This window comes from Rattus norvegicus, chromosome 2 (genome assembly GCF_021556685.1).
Source record: "Rattus norvegicus strain SHRSP/BbbUtx chromosome 2, alternate assembly SHRSP_T2T, whole genome shotgun sequence".
NCBI classification, from domain to species: Eukaryota; Metazoa; Chordata; class Mammalia; order Rodentia; family Muridae; genus Rattus; species Rattus norvegicus.
Window position 1 is genome coordinate 199,006,389 of NC_141535.1, and position 24,019 is coordinate 199,030,407.

At 41.0% G+C, this 24,019-nt stretch overlaps 1 long non-coding RNA gene across 1 annotated transcript in view; it reads right to left on the minus strand.

Annotated features, from left to right (window-relative positions):
- Positions 1-730: 730 nt before the first annotated feature.
- LOC120100608 (uncharacterized) overlaps positions 731-24,019 on the minus strand; it is a 54,497-nt gene continuing 31,208 nt past the window's right edge. The window contains exons 3-4 of the long non-coding RNA XR_015678277.1: positions 1,911-2,091; positions 731-991 (exon numbers count right to left, since the gene is read on the minus strand). This is a non-coding gene — a long non-coding RNA (uncharacterized LOC120100608). The remainder of the gene's footprint in view (positions 992-1,910; positions 2,092-24,019) is intronic.

Genomic DNA, 24,019 nt, shown 5'->3' on the forward strand with positions numbered 1-24,019 from the left:
GCTGCAGCTCGTCTAGTGTAAGACAAAGCAGAGAGGCTCTGTTCCATGACTGTGGAATGTACGCTTTTAGGTAAGTCTTAAAGCAACTTTAGGATTCTGTCTTCCCTTTGTGTTTGTAAAAGGAACCCATTCACCTTGCAATTTCAGGGTGTCTTGTCATCATCCATCAACAGAATAGTAACATTGGTGATATGTTCATACAGTAAGGACTTACCAGCTACCCCAGAGAGCCACCTGGCAAACACACTACTTACTCTTGGGCATTGTATAGTTGTCCTTTGGCAGCAGGAAGGTTATGCTTGGTGATTGTACCAAGTTATGGTCGTCAATAGTTCATTTGGTTTCAACACAGGCCCTCTCTCTCCTTCAAGGACAGAGCACGTTTCTCAGGAGGCCACAGAACTCGTAAGAGAATACAGAACAGAGGTCTGAGAAGAAGATGAGCTAGCAGATGTCGATTTGTGAACTCACATTTAGAAGTATGTCAGATGCTTGAGTGCTTAACACACAAAACTTTCTCTCATGGGTTTTCAGAATGGCGAGGGTAGTGGGCCTCCAAGAGCTCCAGTCCTGAAGAGTTACTTTTGGCAATAACGCCATGACTTGCCTTGACTCCTTCCTCAAGTCCTTAAACTTCAAGGGGGCCTTGGATTATTGATGGAACTGGACTGACAGAGATGGTAGTGATGCTGCCACTCCTGATTTAATCCTGGAAAGATTATGTGTTTCAGTTTTGGAAAAAGAGGCCTTTATTAGGGCGAGGAAACAGACACACACAGCAGACACACAGAGAGACCCTCTGCAAAGCAGAGGGTGACTTGGGAAGCTGAAGTCTGGCCCCTTCCTTGATGGCTGAGGTCCTGAAAAAAGTCTTTTAGGAGTCTTCTTCCCATAGTTTAAGGATGGTCAGTTTAACAAAAGTCAGCATGGTTGTATAACAATTATGATCTTGCTTTGAATTTGTTGAGTCACAAAGAACCTGTGTTAGCACCTGTCAAGATGAAAAGGAATTATGTTCCCAAATATTAATATAAATATTGGGTCAAATAAATAAAATGCCCATTCATGTAACTTACACTATAAATCAGTTTACCATCACCTTTAGAAACTAATTATCTTCACATTCCCTTGGACCTTTAAATTGGGTTCTTACAAAATGGTGGTATAATACCATACTCTTTTTTCTTTTTTTACCACCTTGGTTAATTGTAAATATTGGATAACAATCATCTTAAAAACAGTCATTTAAAAAACCTAGATCTTGGGCATATAGTTTGGTATTTAGTAGGCCTGTTTAAAAAATAAAAAAAATTACTAAGGTGCATTTATTTGGGGCGTTGTAGTTCATGTTACATTTAAATTTTATTCTGTTTTTCTGTATAATCCAGCAGAAGGCTATGGGGCTAGTGGACATAGTAATAATTACATCATTGAAGCCTTGTGACTGGTCTGGGGCAGTCTTAGTGTTATGTCTATTATTTGGTGAAAATATTAACAGGCCCCCTTTGATGTTCAAGCTATCATGGTTTAGATAAGAAACTATATGGTCACCCTTGAAAGGATGTCATTAACCACTCATTCCAGTCAGATACTAACTTCACGCATGGTGCTCTTTCTATGGTACCACTTTCTGGGTGGTGCTTCTGCCATCCCCGTCTTTATGCTCTTGGCCTGGACACAGATGGTGTAACCCAGGAAAGATAGAGCATTACCCCTTGCCTGGCTTGCTCTATACCTCATTCTTCCACTTGGGGGGGGGGTCAAAAAACCTTTTCAACAAGAAGTTTTCAAGATTTAAAGTAGATATCCCAGTTTTAAACACTCTAGGAGAGGACACCCCTTCTGCCTTTTGGCAAGCTCTGAACACAGGACAAGGATAAGAAAATCCAGAGGGCATCCAAGTCTCTTACTTAGGGCATTAAGCAGGAACCTGTGATGGGCTGTGGTTGTCCCCTCTTAGTGAGGACAGAGAGTGTCCCCTCTGTCGGGCTTGGAGCCCTTGCAGATCTCCAAATAAGTGTGTAGTTATGGCTGTAACCCCTTCTTGCTCATCTCCACAGCACCATCGGGTCTCTCCAATTCCACATGTATCTGAAATGAAGCAAAGAGAGGTGCTGGATGAGAGCACAGAATCCCAATCCCCCAGTGTTAGTAAAGAACACAGCTTAAGTGGTTATCAAAGGATGACTCTAGAACCATGGTCACATCTTATAGCTAAGCACTCCAAATAACCAACCCCTATCTATTTTCCTCAAAAAGCTAAATTTTCTTTCTTATCTCTTTTGAGCTTCTCATGAGTAAAATGTGAAAGTAGTCTTAATGTCCTTTATCATCAGTTTCACTGGCGTCCACTAGTCACTGCTGAATGCGCACCTGTTTTCTTACAATACCAGGATATGGTATTGTCCCAGAAGTCACATCATTTCTGTCCTGGAGGTAGTAGTTATTCTCATAGCAAGTGCATATTGGACAAATTAGTCATTCTGGAAGGCCATCCTGCTTACTCCCATCTACAGGTTTCCAGGTTTGGTTAGCCTCATACTGATACTCAGGTTAAATTGACTCTTGAACATTACTGGTAATTAACCGGGGATCTAGCTTCCTCAGCATCTGTATTCCCCAGGATCTCGAGAATTATAGAATGCACTGCATAGGAACTGAAGTCTCCCCTTTGAGGCCATTACTGAACAAATCCCAGAATCTGGATGCTGTGGAGAACAGCCTTGAAGGTGGCAGGAAAAGACAAATGGCTTTGCCTGTGAACTGACAGTTCCAAATGCCAGTAAATATCAGCACACAGACACCTCTTCTATGACCTATGCAGTCAGTCATGAGTTTGCTGGGGATAGAATGAAGTCTCTAAGCAAGGTTGCTCATGCCAGTCGCTGAGGTAAGATGAACGTCACTACTGGTTGTGTGGAGGGTCTGGAAGCCCCTCTTGGATTCATCTCCCTTCGACTATTGCCACATTTATTCATTACTATTAAGGCCTTTATGATATCTTCTCTCCAAGAAGGAGCTGGAGGTCAAACTTTTTCTCATATACACCCATCCGTATGTAGTTGAGTTGGGAAGAGCTAGGAAGGAAATGCGTTCCGACCTAGACTGATGGTCACCTTTGATCTCTTCTTTGTTGCCCTGGTGAATCCACTGGTCATCATTCCCTCTACACATATTGTGAATTCCTTTCAGAGTTTTCTAAAATTCAGACGTAGTCAACCCTCTCACCCTCAACCCATCAGAAGTTCACAAACACTTTGGAGTCAGAAGGAGGGGTTTAGGTCTTCAGGAAGTCTTTACTCATTTATAAATTATGAATGAATACACGGTAGCCATGGGCCAAGACACATATCACACAGAATATTCTCCTTTATATCCTTATGTTTTTACCTAGCATAATTAACACTAGTTTATAAATATATGTATGTCTTGGCATTGTTTTTGAAGGTGTGTGTGTGTCTGTCTGTGTGTGTGTGTCTGTGTGTCTGTCTGTCTGTGCAGATGTGTGCATGTGTGTGAGAGAGAAAATGGTTAATGTTTTATTATATTTATCGACTACTCCCACACACTTTTGAATTGACCATCCTATACACTTTGTGTCCACTGATTAATTTCTTGAAATCATTCCCTAGAAGTGGTATTTTCTTAGTGAAATGGTCACATGACAGCAGCAGTATCTGGGCTATTCTGCAGGCTGCACAGTCTCCCTACAGTGAACGAGAATATAATCTTCCAGATTTGCCTTTAGATGGTCTCTAATGACACACAGCTGAGGCTCGGAACTGTTGAAGCATGCTTCTGAGTTTCAGAGTGTCAAGCAAGACAGGACAGCAAACTGTTTGTAGCTCCAAATTCAGTTTTCGAATTTGCTTTTCAGCAAAACATAATGCCAGCTGTGTCTCAGTAATTACCAGGAAGGGCTGTCCTTAGTCTTCTGTGTATTTGTAAGCCAAAGGAAGAGCTTTCATATATTTAAAAAGAATGATTACTATGGTTTGGTTGAGTGAGGGTGGAGACAGGGTGACATTCAAAGGGCCTCCTGTTTTGAAGAAGACCAGAGAGAGGATAAAGTAGTGACTTGTCGTGGGGGGCGTACATATTCCCCAACTACTATTGCAGTGTAGGTAACCAATGCCCTCCGTGGTGATATCTGTCCTCTTGGCCTTTCTCTTGTTGAGGGGCATCCTCTTCTTAATGTTCTTAAGGCATCTAATGACACTTCAGCTTGAGACTTGTGAAACATGTCTTCTTTCCTGCACATCAATTGTACAGACCCACTATACTTACTCTCAATGCGTGGGAGACATATATAAGCCAGGAAGCCTGTGCTGAATCCCATCCCTTCAAATGTGGAAATGTGGTACTTTCCATAGCCACAGGGCCTGTCAGGGCTCGACATTGAACGCAGGAACTTCAGACTTCATTCATAGACAGCAACGTAAGGACAGATTTGAGAACCAGTCACTTGGCCTTCTGTGCTGTGCCTCTTCGAGTCCTACTTACTAGAGATGCACATTGAGATTCAGGGCTGAAGAGGCAGAGGTGGCCACAAACATTCTCTATTAAAAATACATAGTTTTTGGTTTTGTTTAAATGGCTATTATTTTGATCCTACTGTCTCTTTCAGACATGCCTAATGACTTCACCAAGTAAAGAACTTTCTGGGCTGAGCTGTTGCTGACGGAGAGGTAATGCAGATCTGAACTGGTCAGCAGCCTGATCAGAGGTTACAGCTATCCCCTAGGTACCAGAGTGAGAGTAAGGCAAATCTGAGGTACATAATCTCACACTCAGGGCACAGATACCACAGTGAGTGGCTCTGCATTGGTGAGTTTAGTTAAACTGGAAACATGTTCCCCAAAAATTCTTTTCCCTGTTGGGTTCTGATCAGCCTTAAAATCTATTTCTACAAGCTGGGAGTGATGGTGCATGCCTTTGATTTCAGTTCTCAGGCAGCAGAGACAGGCTTGGCCTATATACTGAGTTCCAGGATAGTTGAGACCACATGGTAACTGCCTCCCTCTATCTCACCATCGGGAGGGGGACATAAATAGCCAGCCATGTTTATGCGGAAAACTGGCGTAGGCTCAGGCACTACCAAAACACACAGTCACAATCAGGGATGTGCTGGTTCTTGGCACAGTGGAGCATCTGGGACTCAGAAACCTCTGCAATTTCTCCAAGTCTTGAGCCAGATAAGGGTTTAGACTGCGGATGGAGGGTGTTGGCTCCTGTCATAGGTCACCCACACTGTGGAAGCTGACAGCTTGGTGGTGGCAACAGACTCATGCTCATTCTGGGTTGTCCTCTTGAATTCCAACTTACTCACATGAGGTTAAGCCTGTCCTTGCTCTCCACTTCCTGCCCATCTTTCCTTCCTAACGGCCCACCCTGCTGACTTCAAGCCAGTACCACACGAAGAAGCGACAGCTGTACACAAATCAGCTACCACCTCCCACAGTTGCATGAGGTCCATCTCTACTCTGAAACTCTTGTCGTTCAATGGGTCTGCTTTTCTGATTGGACGCTGTCAGATATTGATTATGGAGATGGTAAGAGCAAAATTGTAGCTTCCTGTTTATCACGTTATCTCCAGAACCTAGAACTATACTTGGGAGTTAGAAAACCACTAAATAGGTGTCTATGAATAGGAAGTTTTCAAAAGGGAGAGTTATGGGACTTGGTGATTACTCTGATATGTGTGTGTGTGTGTGTGTGTGTGTGTGTCTTACCCAGGTAAAAACATTGTTTATACCTAGATAGGGAATCTAGAAAGGGAATTATTTGAGGAGTACACTCCAAGCAAGGTTCTGCTCAGATGATTCAGAGTTGAGTGGTCACATGGTAGCTTTTGTTCATTCATGTTTGTTATTATTATTTTTTCTCACTTGTATATTACGTGGTGTGTATGCATGTTTGCATTGCGTCAGTGCACATGTGTGTTTGCATGGAGTGCATGTGCAGCCATTAAGTTTACTCTGGATGGTCTTCCTTGATCCCTTTCTACTTTATTTAATGGGGCAAGGCATGTTGCTGAATGCAAGGCTCATTAATTTCTGCTGTCTAGCCAGCAAGCTTGCCCTGGAGATCTCTGCTTCAGTTCCTTCAGTCCTGGGATTCCTGAAGACTACCTTGCCAGCCTGGTCTTTATGTAGGTTCTGGAGATCAGAACTCTGGTTCTCACTTGCAGGACAAGCACTTTGCTCTCTGAATTAATTCTGTATCCTATCAGGAGTTCTTAAAGTGACAGGTTGGAGCCTGAATCATATAACTTTTCGGAAGTGTACTGTTACTCTAAGAAGACAATTGGTTATATTTTGGATGTATTAGATTTGAGAGGACTATGAGATATTAAGTTCACCTCATATCTCAGGATAAAGGTCTGGAAATGAAGACTTAGTTCTGGAAACCATCTGCTTAAAAACAATACTTGAAGCAACACGTAGGATTACAACAGTTTAAATGCAATCAAGGGAACAGACTGGAGCCTTAGAGGCCAACACAATTTAAGTCTGGTGGCAGAGGAGAAGTCTTCAAGGAACACTGAAAAACAGTGGTCAGTGGTAGGAGAGGCAAGCTGTAGGAGTGTGACTGAGAGAGGAAATGACTTCAAGAAAGTCATACTGGGAAATATTAAAACATTCAAAGATTAGAGATATCCCCAGACAAGGTAATGCCTGTGACACACTAGGTGAGGAAATAGAGTGCTGTGGATTGAGGAGTAGACAGGAGATGGCAAAATGATGCTGGAGAATGGAAGTGTGTCTAAAGGTGGTTGTGAAAAGAAGAGATGAAGGGGCAGAAGGGGTAGAATACAAGCTTCAGTGAATGGTTGGACAACATCTAAAGAAAGATATCCTGAGTGGTAATAAAGGTTGAATGGGGACTTGAGAATGGCAAGTGAATGGCTGAGAGGAACAGTTACTGGATAAGCTAAGGAAGAAGCAGAAACCAGTAGGCAGAAACAGTCTGTGAAAGCATTCCATGTCTGTCAGGTAGCAATAAACACGGAGATAACCCTGAAGCCCCGAAGGTGAAGGATGAAAAGGAGAGGTTGTCTTTCTCCAAAGATGGACATCTTAAGGGAATCTGGGGTTGTTTATTCACTCAACATTCAATAGCAGATGTCTATGCTAACAACCCAGAGTATTGGTTAGGACATGACTAGGGGAGACATCTACTGACCCAGCATTCTCAGTTGCTTGTCTCTTTGCTGTAACCTAATTCCAGACAAGAAGTAGCTTAGGGGAAGGAGGATTTATTTTAGCTCACAGTTTCATGGAGGGGGAGGCACAGTGGCTGGCGCTCTGTAGGAACTGTTTGTATGATTCGTGGCATTTCCTGGAAGCACAGGTTGTTCAGAAAGTAGGTTGGTTGTAAATTTCACAACCTACCAGTGACCCACGTCCTTTATTGAGGATCTATCTCTGAAGGTTCCATAACGTCTCTGAACACCATCACCACCAGTGTTTAAACAACAACAGCTTGTGAGGGCTACTTTACATTTAAACCATAGTAATGTGAGAGAGAAAATGTGTTTAATGGATAAGCATACCCTCTGGATGAATCTGTATTTGCTCACTGTTTTTAGTCTTGACTGCACATGAGGATTTTTGTTGTTTGATTTCTTAAGGTGCCATGCTAGTTCTAGCCAGCCTGATTCTATCTGAGCCTCTGTGGGTAGCACATGACTGCCCGTGGTTGTCAAAGCTCCTCAGGGATCTCTAATATGCAGTCAAGTGGATAAAGAACAAATGATCGAGGAGATGTTGGCATAGGGGGATTGCTTTGCTGATGCTGACAAGAGAGATGAATGTCATTTTGGCTGGTACTAAGGGCACCTGCATTTAGCATCAGGGACCTCACGAGGCAGAATAATGCCTAGGAAGGCTGCAAGATCTAGAGCAGAGTTTCTCAATCTTCCCAGTGCTGGGCTCATTTAATACAGCCCCTCATGTTGTGGTGACTCCCAACCATAGAATTATCTCAGTAACACTTTATAACTGTAATTTTGTACTGTTAAGGACTATAATGCAAATATTTAATTTGTAGGATCTCTGATAAGCAATCCCCAAAAGGGTCAAGACCCATAGGTTAAGAGCCACTGGTCTAGAATGTTCAACTGTTTGTAGTTGAAACTCTTGGCTGGAAGTGAGGCAGGGCCTGGGAGGGAGCATCTTAACATTGTCAGCAATTGGACACCTACCTAGGAGGGTAATGGATAGGACAGGAGGCACCCTGGTATGATTTTCTACTGGGTGGTTACCATAACTTTCTGTGTGGCTTGAGAAACTGTACCTGTCTTCAATGGGAAACAGGAAAGAGGTTGAGTTTAGGAAAGCATGCTGTGTTAGGAATGAAGGAAGGAACTAGAACCTGGGAGATAAAAAAGCTTTGGGCAACTCTGATACTTGTCATGAAGTAACTAAAAGACTAACAGGTAAAATAGCAACAAGGTTCACTTTGCTTAGTTCCAGTGTATAGACCAAAGTCTTGCTATTTAAGATATTTCCTCTCCCCTGAAGGAAGACATCTTTGAAAACCCACGTCTACTAAGCATTTGAAGTAGGACGTGTTCTTTTAGAGACGATCAAAGGACTGAATAGAAAAGTTCTTAAATGCTCTTATAAAATTATATTTGCACTTTATATAATAGTATGATTATATTTAAGATTCTCTAGTTAAAATTTCTAGGAAATTCTTTGATGTAACCATTAGGATAACTAAATAAAAGAAAACTAAAGGTTCCCTTCATGTGCATTAAAACTATTTCTGGCAAAATGAACTTTTAGTTTTTTTTAAAAAAATCTAGTGTTACAGAGGGAGGTATAGAGAGCAATATTAAAGTATTCAAGCTTTGTAAGTAAAGATTTTATATAAGTAAAGATTTTATAAGTAAAGATTGAGGACTTGCTTCTTTCAATGTGTATATTTATAGTTTAGCACATTAATAAAAATGTTTATGATTTCTGACATTTTTGGAATAATCTATTAGGCAATACTCCCTGTGTGTTATAGAAGTGGGTCAGTATTTTTACCAGAGGATGAATTTAGGCATGAAGAAATCTTTGGACTGGAAGAAGGTCATAGCTGAAGTCATCACTGTAGCCAAGAATAGCCAGCTGTCAAAAGTATGCATTTGCTCAGTCATCGCAACCCAGAGCCAGGTATGAAAAATATACCTTTTTTTTCCCAGAAGTTGGGATGTAGCTGGAGGGGGATCATAAGTTCAAGATTACTTTCAGCTACAAAGTGAGTTCAAGACCATCTTGGGAGACAGAGGTTCTGTTTGGGAAACCAAACCAAACCAAACAAGCAAAATCAACAACATAGAGGTGACTATAGAAGGTTACAAGAAGGATAATCACTAGATACTTGCATGGAATTAAGTGGGAAAATACTGATAGTCCCTTCCTTCCAGAGCTGCAAAGATTGTGTGATTGTAACTGAGAGAGTTTGGTTGCTAGTAATGTTGATCTTGAATTGGGAGCGAGTAGAGAAAAGGCAGTTCATGGCACATTTCGGTACTTAAAAATGCATAACGTATCCAGCCCATGGTTGTGATGGTGGTGGTGATGGTGGTGATTGCCTATTCTAAACTTTCAGCGTAAATAGAAACCAACAAAAAGAGAAGAGAGCTAAGGGTCCCCCTGATGAGGATCTGGATGCGACCGCTGTTGCTGGTACAGAGAGCAGAGGAGGCAATGGACCCTACTCTATGAAAGTGGTAATGTGCTTTCAAGCTCTTGAGAACAATAATTGGTAAGTCACCAGGAAGTATGAGTGGAGCACACCCCAAGACATCTAAAACTTGGGAAATAGAAAATTTCTTCTTACAGTAAAGAGTAGATACAGCAATGATATCAGGGGCTGTCGAGGAAAGGTGGATTTCTTTTCAGTATACTGTTATTTATTTGTTTGGTACATAAGTATAAGCCTAATCTAAACTGAATTTTTCTAGACTTTATAGGTGGACTTACATCTATTTTTTTAATCAAAAAATCAAAATGTGTCTTGAATTATGAAACTGAAAGTAACATAGCAAATATCCTTGTCCGGGAGGATCCTGGGACGTCAGATGAGGTGCCCATAGAGACCCATGCAATCCCAGGTCATTAAACTATGGAGGCCAGTGCATCTCTAAGTTATGGCTGCAACCTGTGAGCACCCCTCCCCATGTGAAGGGATGCTTCTTTCAATAGATTATTTCTTTATTCATGTGCATTGTTGGTGGATAGGCAAATGATAGAAATCTAAAGCTGAGGAATTAGGTTATGGTGAAAGCATTCCTGCTACACTCCAATGTAGGCTTAGAGTTTTCAAAACCTACTTCATTTAGGGTCCTTTAATGCTTCAACTTCCCTTCTAGTCCACTGGCCGAAGGTAGGGGAGAAAGATGGCTAATAGGACAAAGGAGGTTGTGGACCTGTTTAGAAGTAGCTCTTTGGGGGTGATTCCAATCTCCACTATCAGCATATCAGCAGTACAGTACAAAACATGAATTAATAGCAGTCTAGTAAAACCTCATGGCTCCCCCGTTCTGCACAACCCCACAGGAGCAGCCAGAATACCACGAAATTCTTTGGTGCTTTTATCTCTAAAGTCATGACAAACTAAGATCAGCAAAGTGTTGCAAGGTGGACCAGTGCAAGAGAATTGTTCACTGTCTGTCAGGCTATACTTACACTCTTTCCAAACCTCACAGACCCTCTCAAGTGTCTGCCTTACCAAAACATCCTCTCACATGTCTGCTTCAGCAAAATATCTTCTCTTAAGATAGCATCCACAAAAACATCACATGAAATAATTGAGTCTCCAAAGAAACCAGAATTTTCCACTTGAGTCCAGGATCCTGTGGTAGGAATTGGATTGGCAAATAAAGGTGAGAAACAAGAGATGATGCCTCTAGAAAGATCTTCCCACTAAGTCTGGTTTTCAGAAGGACTGTTAAAAAGCCCACTTGCCTCCAGATATACCAAATATAATAAACACAAGGAGCTTATGTGAAGATACTGTTTTGGGGAATACTGTATATCGAAGTGATGAGATATGACTACACACATATTAGAGAAGCTGAATCTTTTAAAAAGCAAACTAGAGGACACTAAATGCTGATGAGAATGCAGAACAACAGTGACTTTTACTGGTTAATGACTTGAAAGATTTTTCAAAGTTTAAAAGCACTGGATGCTTTTCTAGAGGACCTGAGTTCAATTGCAGCATCCGTATGGAGGCACAAAACTATCTGTTACTCCAATCTCAGTGTACCCAATATTCTTATGGCCTCCTGGGGCACTTCACACACCGTGTATATAGACCTATATGCAGACAAACACTCATACACATAAAAAATATAGAACTCCTGTCCCACTCCTGTGTATCTATCCAAAGGAAATGAAATCAGTAAATCAGAGAGACATGTGTACACTCATGTTTGTTGTAGCACCAGGAAACAGAAGTGACCTAAACACTCATCAGTGACCTAATGGATGGGTAAAGAAAACGTAGTACATATGCACAATAAAATACTGCTTAGCCATGAAAGTTAATGGAATCCTGACATTTGTATGGACATGTATGGAGGTCGAGATTATTTTGTGAAGTGAAGTAAGTCAGGGATAGAAAGACAAACACCATGTGATCTTACAGTGTCATGTATATGTGAACTATGAGGTGTTGATCTCATAGGTCTGGGTAGAAGAATGGTGGTCACCATTTGCTGGGCCTGATAGAGGGGAAGAGGAGAGGTCGGTCAATGGGTACTGGGCTTCAGTTGGATAGGAATAGGGAGCTCTAGAAAGCTATTGTACCATAGGGTTACACAGATCGACATTACATACATCTCAAAAGCTATAAGAAAGGAGGTTAAGTGCTTTCCTGTTGAATACTCCAACCAGAATGGCTATGTTCAAGAAACAAGATGGTAGAATTATGTGAGGATATTACTTACTGATGGTGGGAATGTAAATGTCTGCAGTCACGATGGAAACAAGAGTGGAGGTTTCTTTAAAAAGTAAAAGTAGATTTACCATAGGATCCAGTTATACCACTCAACACGTACCCAAGGACTCTGTATCCTGTATCCTACTTCAGAGACACTTGCATGTCCACACTTGCTGATGCACTCTTCATGATAGCAAGGGAGCGGAGTTGGCAGACAAATCCACCAACAGATGAATGGGTAGCAAAAATGTGGCACATTTACACAATGGGGTATTATTCACCTGTAAAAATTGTTATGAAGTTCTCAGGAAAATGAGTAGAACCGGAAAATGTGTTTTAAGTGAGATCACTCAAGTCAGAAAGACAAAACCTGTATGCGCCCTCTTACTTGCAGATCCCACCTTCTAGGTTGTTGATACATGTAATTATGTGGGAGTGAGTGTGGTAGAGGTCATGAAACCAGAAAGGGGCTCCTGAGGTGGAAAAGAGGCTTTAAGGAAGGGGGATGGGAGGGTAATATACACAGTTGCACGATAGTGTGGGGTGGAAAGGGAAGCACTAGGGGTGAAAGGGAACACGTGGTGAGGAAATGGAGAGTTGGGCTTGGATCCAGCAGAACTAAGTCATAAGAAAACCTGGTACTATGTGCCAATTAAACAAGTAAAAGTAACTTTGAGAATAAACGATGTTTGAAGAACTATATGTTTTTAAGTGCATTAGACATGTACACATATGTATATACCAACTTAGATGGTATGCACAACTAAGATTGTACACATCACCATATACATATATCTATACATATATGTACGCATATATGGTGATATACATATATGTACATATGCATATGGTGATGTATCACACTATATCCCATTAATATGTAGAATTTTTGAAAGTTCTTCCTATGCCAACATTTTCATTAATTTACTGAAGTCAATTACACAAATATAAGACTCTGGCAAGTTTGTGTGTGTGTGTGTTGTGTGTGTTTGTGTGTGTGTGTGTGTGTGTGTGTGTGTGTGTGTGTGTTGTGTAGACTGGGTACAAAAAGTGTTCTGATGTTTATAGGTCAGGCAGAGGGCAACCTCTGAGGGGAGGAGCCAGCACTCTCCTGAGCATGCTCAGTTCAGGGTCATGCTTTGTACCATGACACATGTTCAAAGACAGTGACTGGAAGCACTTCTGGGATGGAGAATTTAGTTTTATAGGGATATTATAATGAGCAAGGACAGTAGTCATCCCTTAAAGAGGCTGGCTTCTCACATAGAAATTAAAATGTAAGGTGTACCATATCTAGGATTTGTGGGTAGGGGCACAACATTGTGTGTGATAATCTGTTCTACAGGTAATTATGATGCAGTGGAGAACCCAACCAAGGAGCTGCTGGAGGAACGAATGTTAATGCTCTCGGTAGCATAAAACTCATGTATACTGAGTACCAGAATGCTTCCAGGGGAGCCTCTGGAATGTTTTCTAAGTTGATTAGTAACTTAGGATGGTCTGCAGAAGGTTGTTGTTATTGTTGTTGTTTTGTTTTGTTTTAACCACAACATACTGAAATAACTTAGTAACATAATCAGTTTTTAGAATGTTTTGGATCTCAGAGCCTTGTCACAGCATTCTGCTGTGTCAATAGCTCCGTGACCTTGTAATGAGGGGACGAGGGATTCTGTCATAGGTGGCAACGGTTTCAAGTTAAACGGAAGTCACCACATTTCCTTGGCTGCTTACAAGTTAGTGTTTCTGAAATAAAGGTGCTCCTTGAAGTTGAGTATATACTTGATGTAATGGGTTTCTCTCCACTGTGCCAAAATGACTTGTGGGTAACATGTCTTACAATGCACAGTATGCGACAGGGGGAGTCTGGCATGAAAGGAGAGGAATGGCCTCTGAAGCTACTGAGGGCAGTAAAGGAAGCAATTTTAGTTTTTCATTAAGCTTGGAAGAGGACATAATATTTTGCTGTTATCTAAGTTCAAGTGCTTCCAAGCAACTCAATAGCACTGAATCCTGGCCCTGTCTCAGCCTGGCGTCTCAGAACCCCTGTGGGACTTAGAGATCAGAAAATTTTAAAAGGAGCTGTGGGATTTTAATGTGCATCCAACCACAAATCTGCTAAGAATGACTGGTCTATAAGTTGGCTTTAGACCTTTGAGTACAAACTCGTGTGTAAGAGTTGGCCAGTGATAACACCCTTGCCTCCCATCCTTCACTTCCATGGGCACAGCTTTCAAAGTGTCACTTTTCCTAATCATGGTCATTTATTCTGGCATCTGCAGATGTCTGTAGCTGGAATGATATGGCCACCTGAGGTCATCCTTCCTCACCTCTTAGGGACTTGCCGAATGACTGTCAGATTCTCTTTCCTGTTCTTATTCTTTCAATGAACTTCATTTAGAAATTGTGCAGCATATAGAAACAAATACCTGAAAGCCACAGCCAGAAAATATGCAGAGAGCGAGGCCTTGGAACACCCACTCTAAAAGAGTTGAGTCCATCAAATCTGTCCCCCAGCCGCAGGGAGCCTGTGCATGAGGAGTCAGAAAGGGTTTCTGAGCTGGAGGGCATGGAGGACAACTCATAAATGTAGCAGGCCCGAGATACACTTAAGAACGGAGACTGAGGCAGCGTTCACAGGGCCTGCCTGGCTTTGCACCAGATGGGGTCCCAGAACTCTAAGGAGAAGTACAAAGTTACCCAGATCCTTAGTCCAGAAGCTATCTCCAATTGATAATCACTTGCAAATAAAAGTTTATTTTCTTCCAAGGGAGTCTCACTGAAGAAACAAACCACCATTAAGGGTAGACCCCATGCCTAGCAATAGATGGCAAACACAAAATAAACTCAACTTGTTTGGATGTGCTTTGTCTGACAATGTTGAGTCAGAGCTTTTTTAAAACTGTATGTTTTTTAAAATATATATTATGGCTTCCAGTTTTGCCTTTTTATGGGATTTCCATTTATGGCAAATGTGCGTGTCCCTAAGTCTATATGTGCTTCTTGTGCTTTTCTGTTTTTGTCTCTTTGTTTTCTTCTGTTTGGTTGTTTTTGTTTTTTATTGTATTTTATTTTATTATTATTCCTTAGATGCCTGTTTGTTTTCTAAAGAGAAACAGAAAGGGTGTGGTTCTGACAGGAAGGGAGGTGGAGAGACAAGGGAAGAGTAGGGAGAGGGGAAACAAAAAATTATGTATTTTAAGCTCATATATTTTCCTACAAATTATTAACTTCATTTTACTTTAAAGTAGATTAGAGTTTATATATATATATATGTATATATATATGTGTGTGTGTGTGTGTGTGTGTGTGTGTGTGTGTATACCCATTCATCTATTGACAGACAACTAGATTGATTTTTAATTCTCCGCTATAGTAAATGAAGTATCAGCAATTAAGGGAATATATTTCTGTAGTAGAACAGAGCATTGATTATATGCCAGAAGTGGCATAGATGAGTCCTATGGTGGTTCTATTTTTTTTTTAATCTTTATTAACTTGAGTATTTCTTATTTACATTTCGATTGTTATTCCCCTTCCCGGTATCTGGGCCAACATTCCCCAACCCCTCCCCCTCCTCTTTTATATGGGCTTCCCCTCCCCAGCCTCCACCCATTACCGCCCTCCCCCAACAATCACCTTCACTGGGGGTTCAGTCTTGGCAGGACCAAGGGCTTCCCCTTCCACTGGTGCTCTTACTAGGATATGCATTGCTACCTATGAGGTCAGAGTCCAGCGTCAGTCCATGTATAGTCTTTGGGTAGTGGCTTAGTCCCTGGAAGCTCTGGTTGGTTGGTATTGTTTTACCTATGGGGTCTCGAGCCCCTTCAAGCTCTTCCAGTCCTTTCTCTGATTCCTTCAACTGGGGTCCCATTCTCAGTTCAGTGGTTTGCTGCTGGCATAAGCCTATGTATTTGCTGTATTCCAGCTGGGTCTCTCAGGAGAGATCTACATCCGGCTCCTGTCAGCCTGCACTTCTTTGCTTCATCCATCTTATCTAGTTTGATGGCTGTATATGTATGGGCCACATGTGGGACAGGCTCTGAATGGGTGTTCCTTTTGCCTCTGTTCTAAACTTTGCCTCTCTATTCCCTGCCAAGGGTATTCTTGTTCCCCTTTTAAAGAAGGAGTGAAGCATTCACATTTTGATCATCCGTCTTGAGTTTCATGTGTTCTAGGCATCTAGGGTAATTCAAGCATTTGGGCTAATAGCTACTTATCATTGAGTGCACACCATGTGTGTTTTTCTGTGATTGGGTTAGCTCACTTAGGATGATATTTTCCTGTTCCATCCATTTGCCTATGAATTTTACAAAGTCATTGTTTTTGATAGCTGAGTAATATTCCATTGTGTAGATGTGCCATGTTTTCTGTATCCATTCCTCTGTTGAAGGGCATCTGGGTTCTTTCTAGCTTCTGGCTATTATAAATAAGGCTGCGATGAACATAGTGGAGCACGTGTCTTTTTTATATGTTGAGGCATCTTTTGGGTATATGCCCAAGAGTGGTATAGCTGGGTCCTCAGGTAGTTCAATGTCCAATTTTCTGAGGAACCTCCAGACTGATTTCCAGAATGGTTGTACCAGTCTGCAATCCTACCAACAATGGAGGAGTGTTCCTCTTTCTCCACATCCTCACCAGCATCTGCTGTGGCCAGAGTTTTTGATTTTAGCCATTCTGACTGGTGTGAGGTGGAATCTCAGAGTTGTTTTGATTTGCATTTCCCTTATGACTAAAGATGTTGAACATTTCTTTAGGTGTTTTTCAGCCATATGGCATTCCTCAGCTGTGAATTCTTTGTTTATCTCTGAACCCCATTTTTAATAGGGTTATTTGTCTCCCTGCGGTCTAACTTCTTGAGTTTTTGTATATTTTGGATATGAGCCCTCTATCAGTTGTAGGGTTGATAAAGATCTTTTCCCATTCTGTTGGTTGCCGTTTTGTTCTAACAACAGTGTCCTTACAGAAGCTTTGTAGTTTTAAGAGATTCCATTTGTTGATTCAAGATCTTAGAGCATAAGCCATTGGTGTCTTGTTCAGGAAATTTTCTCCAGTGCCCATGTGTTCGAGATGCTTCCTCACTTTTTCTTCTATTAGTTTTAGTGTAACTGGTTTGATGTAGAGGTCCTTGATCCACTTAGACTTAAGCTTTGTACAAGTTGATAAGCATGGATCGATATGCATTCTTCTACATGCTGACCTCCAGTTGAACCAGCACCATTTGCTGAAAATGCTATCTTTTTTCCATTGGATGGTTTTGGCTCAAGTGCCCATAGGTGTGTGGGTTCATTTCTGGATCTTCAATTCTATTCCACTGGTCTATCTGTCTGTCTCTGTACCAATACCATACAGTTTTTATCACTATTGCTCTGTAATACTGCTTGAGGTCAGGGATAGTGATCCCCCCAGAAGTCCTTTTATTGTTGAGGATAGTTTTAGCTATCCTGGGTTTTCTGTTATTCCAGATGAATTTGCAAATTGTTCTAACTCTCTGAAGAATTGGATTGGTATTTTGATGGGGATTGCATTGAATCTGTAGATCGCTTTTGGTAAAATGGCCATTTTTACTATATTAATCCTGTCAATCCATGGCATGGGAGATCTTTCCATCTTCTGAGGTCTTCCTCAATTTCTTTCTTCAGTGTCTTGAAGTTCTTATTGTACAGATCTTTTACTTGCTTGGTTAAAGTCACACTGAGATACTTTATATTATTTGGGTCTATTATGAAGGGTGTCGTTTCCCTAATTTCTTTCTCGGCTTGTTTCTCTTTTGTGTAGAGGAAGGCTACTGATTTATTTGAGTTAATTTTATACCCAGCCACTTTGCTGAAGTTGTTTATCAGCTTTAGTAGTTCTCTGGTGGAACTTTTGGGATCACTTAAATATACTATCATATCATCTGCAAATAGTGATATTTTGACTTCTTCTTTTCCGATCTGTATCCCCTTGACCTCCTTTTGTTGTCTGATTGCTCTGGCTAGAACTTCAAGAACTATATTGAATAAGTAGGGAGAGAGTGGGCAGCCATGTCTAGTCCCTGATTTTAGTGGGATTGCTTCAAGTTTCTCTCCATTTAGTTTAATGTTAGCAACTGGTTTGCTGTATATGGCTTTTACTATGTTTAGGTATGGGCCTTGAATTCCTATTCTTTCCAGGACTTTTATCATGAAGGGGTGTTGAATTTTGTCAAATGCTTTCTCAGCATCTAATGAAATGATCATGTGGTTTTGTTCTTTCAGTCTGTTTATATAATGGATCATGTTGATGGTTTTCCGTATATTAAACCATCCCTGTATGCCTGGGATGAAGCCTACTTGATCATGGTGGATGATTGTTTTGATGTGCTCTTGGATTCGGTTTGCAGGAATTTTATTGAGTATTTTTGCGTCGATATTCATAAGGGATATTGGTCTGAAGTTCTCTTTCTTTGTTGGGTCTTTGTGTGGTTTAGGTATAAGAGTAATTGTGGCTTCCTAGAAGGAATTCGGTAGTGCTCCATCTGTTTCAATTTTGTGGAATAGTTTGGATAATATTGGTATGAGGTCTTCTATGAAGGTCTGATAGAATTCTGCACTAAACCCGTCTGGACCTGGGTGGGCTCTTTTTGGTTGGGAGACCTTTAATGACTGCTTCTATTTCCTTAGGAGTTATGGGGTTGTTTAACTGGTTTATCTGTTCCTGATTTAACTTCGGTACCTGGTATCTGTCTAGGAAATTGTCCATTTCCTGCAGATTTTCAAGTTTTGTTGAATATAGGGTTTTATAGTAAGATCTGATGATTTTTTGAATTTCCTCTGAATCTGTAGTTATGTCTCCCTTTTCATTTCTGATTTTGTTAATTTGGACACACTCTCTGGGTCCTCTCGTTAGTCTGGCTAAGGGTTTATCTATTTTGTTGATTTTCTCAAAGAACCAACTTTGGTTCTGTTGATTCTTTCTATGGTCCTTTTTGTTTCTACTTGGTTGATTTCAGCTCTGAGTTTGATTATTTCCTGTCTTCTACTCCTCCTGGGTGCATTTGCTTCTTTTTGTTCTAGGGCTTTTAGGTGTGCTGTCAAGCTGCTGACATATGCTCTTTCCTGTTTCTTTCTGCAGGCACTCAGCGCTATGAGTTTTCCTCTTAGCACAGCTTTCATTGTGTCCCATAAGTTTGGGTATGTTGTACCTTCATTTTCATTAAATTCTAAAAAGTCTTTAATTTCTTTCTTCATTTCTTCCTTGACCAGGTTATCATTGAGTAGAGCATTGTTCAATTTCCACGTATATGTGGGCATTCTTCCCTTATTGTTATTGATGACCAGTTTTAGGCTGTGGTGGTCTGATAGCAGGCATGGGATTATTTCTATCTTTCTGTACCTGTTGAGGCCCATTTTTTGACCAACTATATGGTCAATTTTGGAGAAAGTACCATGAGGAGCTGAGAAGAAGGTATATCCTTTTGCTCTAGGATAGAATGTTCTATAAATATCTGTTAAGTACATTTGGCTCATGACTTCTCTTAGTCTGTCCTCGTCTCTGTTTAATTTCTGTTTCCATGATCTGTCCATTGATGAGAGTGGGGTGTTGAAATCTCCTACTATTATTGTGTGAGGTGCAATGTGTGTTTTGAGCTTTAGTAAGGTTTCTTTTACATATGTAGGTGCCCTTGTATTTGGGGCATAGATATTTAGGATTGAGAGTTCATCTTGGTGGATTTTTCCTTTGATGAATATGAAGTGTCCTTCCTTATCTTTTTTGATGACTTTTAGTTGAAAATTGATTTTATTTGATATTAGAATGGCTACTCCAGCTTGCTTCTTCAGACCATTTGCTTGGAAAGTTGTTTTCCATCCTTTCACTCTGAGGTAGTGTCTGTCTTTATCTCTGAGGTGTGTTTCCTGTAGGCAGCAGAATGCAGGGTCCTCGTTGCGTATCCAGTTTGTTAATCTGTCTTTTTATTGGGGAGTTGAGGCCATTGATGTTGAGAGATATTAAGGAATAGTGATTATTGCTTCCCGTTATATTCATATTTGGATGTGAGGTTATGTTTGAGTGGTTTTCTTCTCTTTGTTTTGTTGCCAAGACGATTAGTTTCTTGCTTCTTCTAGGGTATAGCTTGCCTCCTTATGTTGGGCTTTACCATTTATTATCCTTTGTAGTGCTGGCTTTGTGGAAAGGTATTGTGTAAATTTGGTTTTGTCATGGAATATCTTGGTTTCTCCATCTATGTTAATTGAGAGTTTTGCAGGATACAGTAACCTGGGCTGGCATTTGTGTTCTCTTAGGGTCTGTATGACATCAGTCCAGGATCTTCTGGCCTTCATAGTTTCTGGAGAAAAGTCTGTTGTGATTCTGATAGGTCTCCCTTTATATGTTACTTGACCTTTTTCTGTTACTGCTTTTAATATTCTTTCTTTATTTTGTGCATTTGGTGTTTTGACTATTATGTGACGGGAGGTGTTTCTTTTCTGGTCCAATCTATTTGGAGTTCTGTAGGCTTCTTGTATGCGTATGGGTATCTCTCTTTTTAGGTTAGGGAAGTTTTCTTCTATGATTTTGCTGAAGATATTTACTGGTCATTTGAGCTGGGAGTCTTCACTCTCTTCTACACCTATTATCCTTAGGTTTGATCTTCTCATTGAGTCCTGGATTTCCTGTATGTTTTGGACCAGTAGCTTTTTCCGCTTTACATTATCTTTGACAGTTGAGTCAATGATTTCTATGGAATCTTCTGCTCCCGAGATTCTCTCTTCCATCTCTTGTATTCTGTTGGTGAAGCTTGTATCTATAGCTCCTTGTCTCTTCCTTTGGTTTTCTATATCCAGGGTTGTTTCCATGTGTTCTTTCTTGATTGCTTCTATTTCCATTTTAATTCCTTCAACTGTTTGATTGTGTTTTCCTGGAATATTTTCAGGGATTTTTGTGATTCCTCTCTGTAGGCTTCTACTTGTTCTCTAAGGGAGTTCTTAACGTCTTTCTTGAAGTCCTCCAGCATCATGATCAAATATGATTTTGAAAATAGATCTTGCTTTCCTGGTGTGTTTGGATATTCCATGTTTGTTTTGGTGGGAGAATTGGGCTCCGATGATGCCATGTAGTCTTGGTTTCTGTTGCTTGGGTTCCTGCGCTTGCCTCTTGCCATCAGATTATCTCTAGTGTTACTTTGTTCTGCTATTTCTGACAGTGGCTAGACTGTCCTATAAGCCTGTGTGTCACGAGTGCTGTAGACCTGTTTTCCTGTTTTCTTTCAGCCAGTTATGGGGACAGAGTGTTCTGCTTTGGGGCGTGTAGTTTTTCCTCTCTACAGGTCTTCAGCTGTTCCTGTGGGCCTGTGTCTTGAGTTCACCAGGCAGGTCACTTGCAGCAGAAAAGTTGGTCTTACCTGTGGTCCCGAGGCTCAAGTTTGCTTGTGGGGTGTTGCTTATGAGCTCTCCGCAGCGGCAGCAACCAGGAAGATCTGTGCCGCCCTTTCCGGGAGCTTCTGTGCACCAGGGTTCCAGATGGTGTTTGGTGTATTCCTCTGGCATCCGAGATGTGTGCAGAGTGCAGTCTCTTCTGGTTTCCCAGGCGTGTCTGCTTCTCTGAAGGTTTAGCTCTCCCTCCCATGGGATTTGGGTGCAGAGAACTGTTTATCCGGTCTGTTCCTTCAGATTATGGCGGTGTCTCAGGTGCAGCGGTCCTCCTGCTCCTGGGCCCTCCTCTGCGGGAACCCAGAGGCTGTATACATTTTCCTCTTGGGCCAGGGATGTGGGCAGGGGTGGGCAGTGTTGGTGGTCTCTTCCGCTCTGCAGCCTCAGGAGTGCCCACCTGATCAGGCGGTGAGGTCTCTCTCCCACGGGGTCTGGGAGCAGAGAGTTGCTGCGTGCCGGGATCCGTGGGTTTCTTCATGTCTTTCTTGAAGTCCTCCATTATCATGATCAAATGTGATTTTAAATCTAGGTGTGTTTGGATATTCAGTGTTTGCTTTGGTGGGAGTATTGGGCTCCGATGATGCCATGTAGTCTTTGTTTCTGTTGCTTGGGTTCCTGCGCTTGCCTCTCACCATCAGGTTGTCTCTGCTGTTACCTTGTTCTGCCATTTCTGATAGTGGCTAGATAATCCTATAGGCCTGTGTGTCAGGAGTGCTGTAGATCTGTTTTCCTGTTTTCTTTCAGCCAGTTATGGGAGCAGAGTGTTCTGCTTTTGGACGTGTCGTCTTTCCTGTGTACTGGTGTTCAGCTGTTCCTGTGGGCCTGTGTCCTGAGTCCTCCAGGCTGGTTGCTTGGAGCCAAAAAGTTGGTCTTACCTGTGGTCCCTTGGCTGAAGTTGCTCATGGCAGGCTGCTTTGGAGCTCTCTGTGAGGGTGGCAACCAGGATTGCCTGAGTCACCTTTTCTGGGGCCCCCGTGCATTTTGTCAGAAATGCTGGCAAAGTGTAGTCTCTTCTGGCTTCCCAGGCGTGTCTCAAGGCTGGTCTTTAAAAACAAAAACAACAGAAAGTCCACACACACATGGAAGCTGAACAATGCTCTACTCAATGACAACTTGATCAAGAATGAAAGGAAGAAAGAAAGAAAGAAATTAAAGACTTCTTAGAATTTAATGAAAATGAAGACACAAGAAATCCAAATCTATGGGATACAATGAAGCAGTACTAAGAGAAAATCTCATAGCTCTGAGGGCCTCCAAAAATAAACTGGAGAGAGCTTATACTAACAGCTTGACAACACACCTGAAAGCTCTAGACCAAAAAGAAGCAAATAACACACAAGAGGAGTGGACAGCAAGAAATAATCAAACTCAGAGCTGAAATCAACCAAGTACAAATAAAAAGGACCATAGAAAGAATCAACAGAACCAAAAGTTGGTCTTTGAGAAGATCAACAAGATAGATAAACCCTTAGCCAGAGTAACGAGAGGACACAGAGAGTGTATCCAAATTAACAAAATCAGAAATGAAAAGGGAGACATAACAACAGAAACTGAGGAAATTAAAAAAAATTATTAGATCCTACTACAAAAGCCTCTACTCAACAAAACTTGAAAATCTGGATAAAATGGACAGTTTTCTAGACAGATACCAGGTACCAAAGTTAAATCAGGAGAAGATATATGATCTAAACAGTCCCATAACTCCTAAAGAAATATAAGCAGTGATTAAAAGACTCCCAGCCAAAAGAAGCCCAGGTCCAGATGAGTTTAGTACAGAATTCTATCAGACCTTCAAAGAACAAATAATACCGGTACTCTTCAAACTATTTCACAAAATAGCAACAGAAGGAACACTACCCAATTCATTCTGTGAAACCACAATTGCACTTATACCTAAACCACACAAAGACCCTACAAAGAAAGGGAACTTCAGATCAATTTCCCTCATAAATATCGATGCAAAATACTCAATAAAATTCTCACAAACTGAATCCAAGAACACATCAAAATGATTATTCACCATGATCTAGTGGGCTTCATTCCAGGGATGCAGGGATGGCTCAATATTAGAAATATATAACATAATTCACTATATAAACACATAAAAGAAAAAATCATATAATCATCTCATTAGATGCTGAGAAAGCATTTGACAAAATTCAACACCCCTTCATAATAAAAGTCTTAGAAAGATTAGGAACTCACTACCAATACTTAAACATACTAAAAGCAATATACAACAAACCAGTAGCCAACATCAAACTAAATGGAGAAAAACTTGAAGCAATCCCATGAAAATTAGGGACTAGACAAGGCTGCCCACTCTCTCCCTACCCATTATGTATAATACTTGAAATTCTAGCCAGAGCAATTAGAGAACAAAAAGAGGCCAAAGGGAAAAAATTAAAAAGGAAGTCAAAATATCATTATTTGCAGATGATAGGATACTGTACTTAATGATCCCAAAAATTTCACCTGAGAACTACTAAGTCTGATAAACAACTTCAGCAAAGTGGCTGGGCATAAAATTAACTCAAACAAGTCAGTAGCCTTCCTCTAAAGGATAAACAGGGTGAGAAAGAAATTAAGGAAATGATACCCTTCAAAATAGTCACAAATAATGTAAAATACCTTGGTGTGACTCTACCCAAGCAAGTGAAAGATGTGTATGACAAGAACTTCAAGACTCT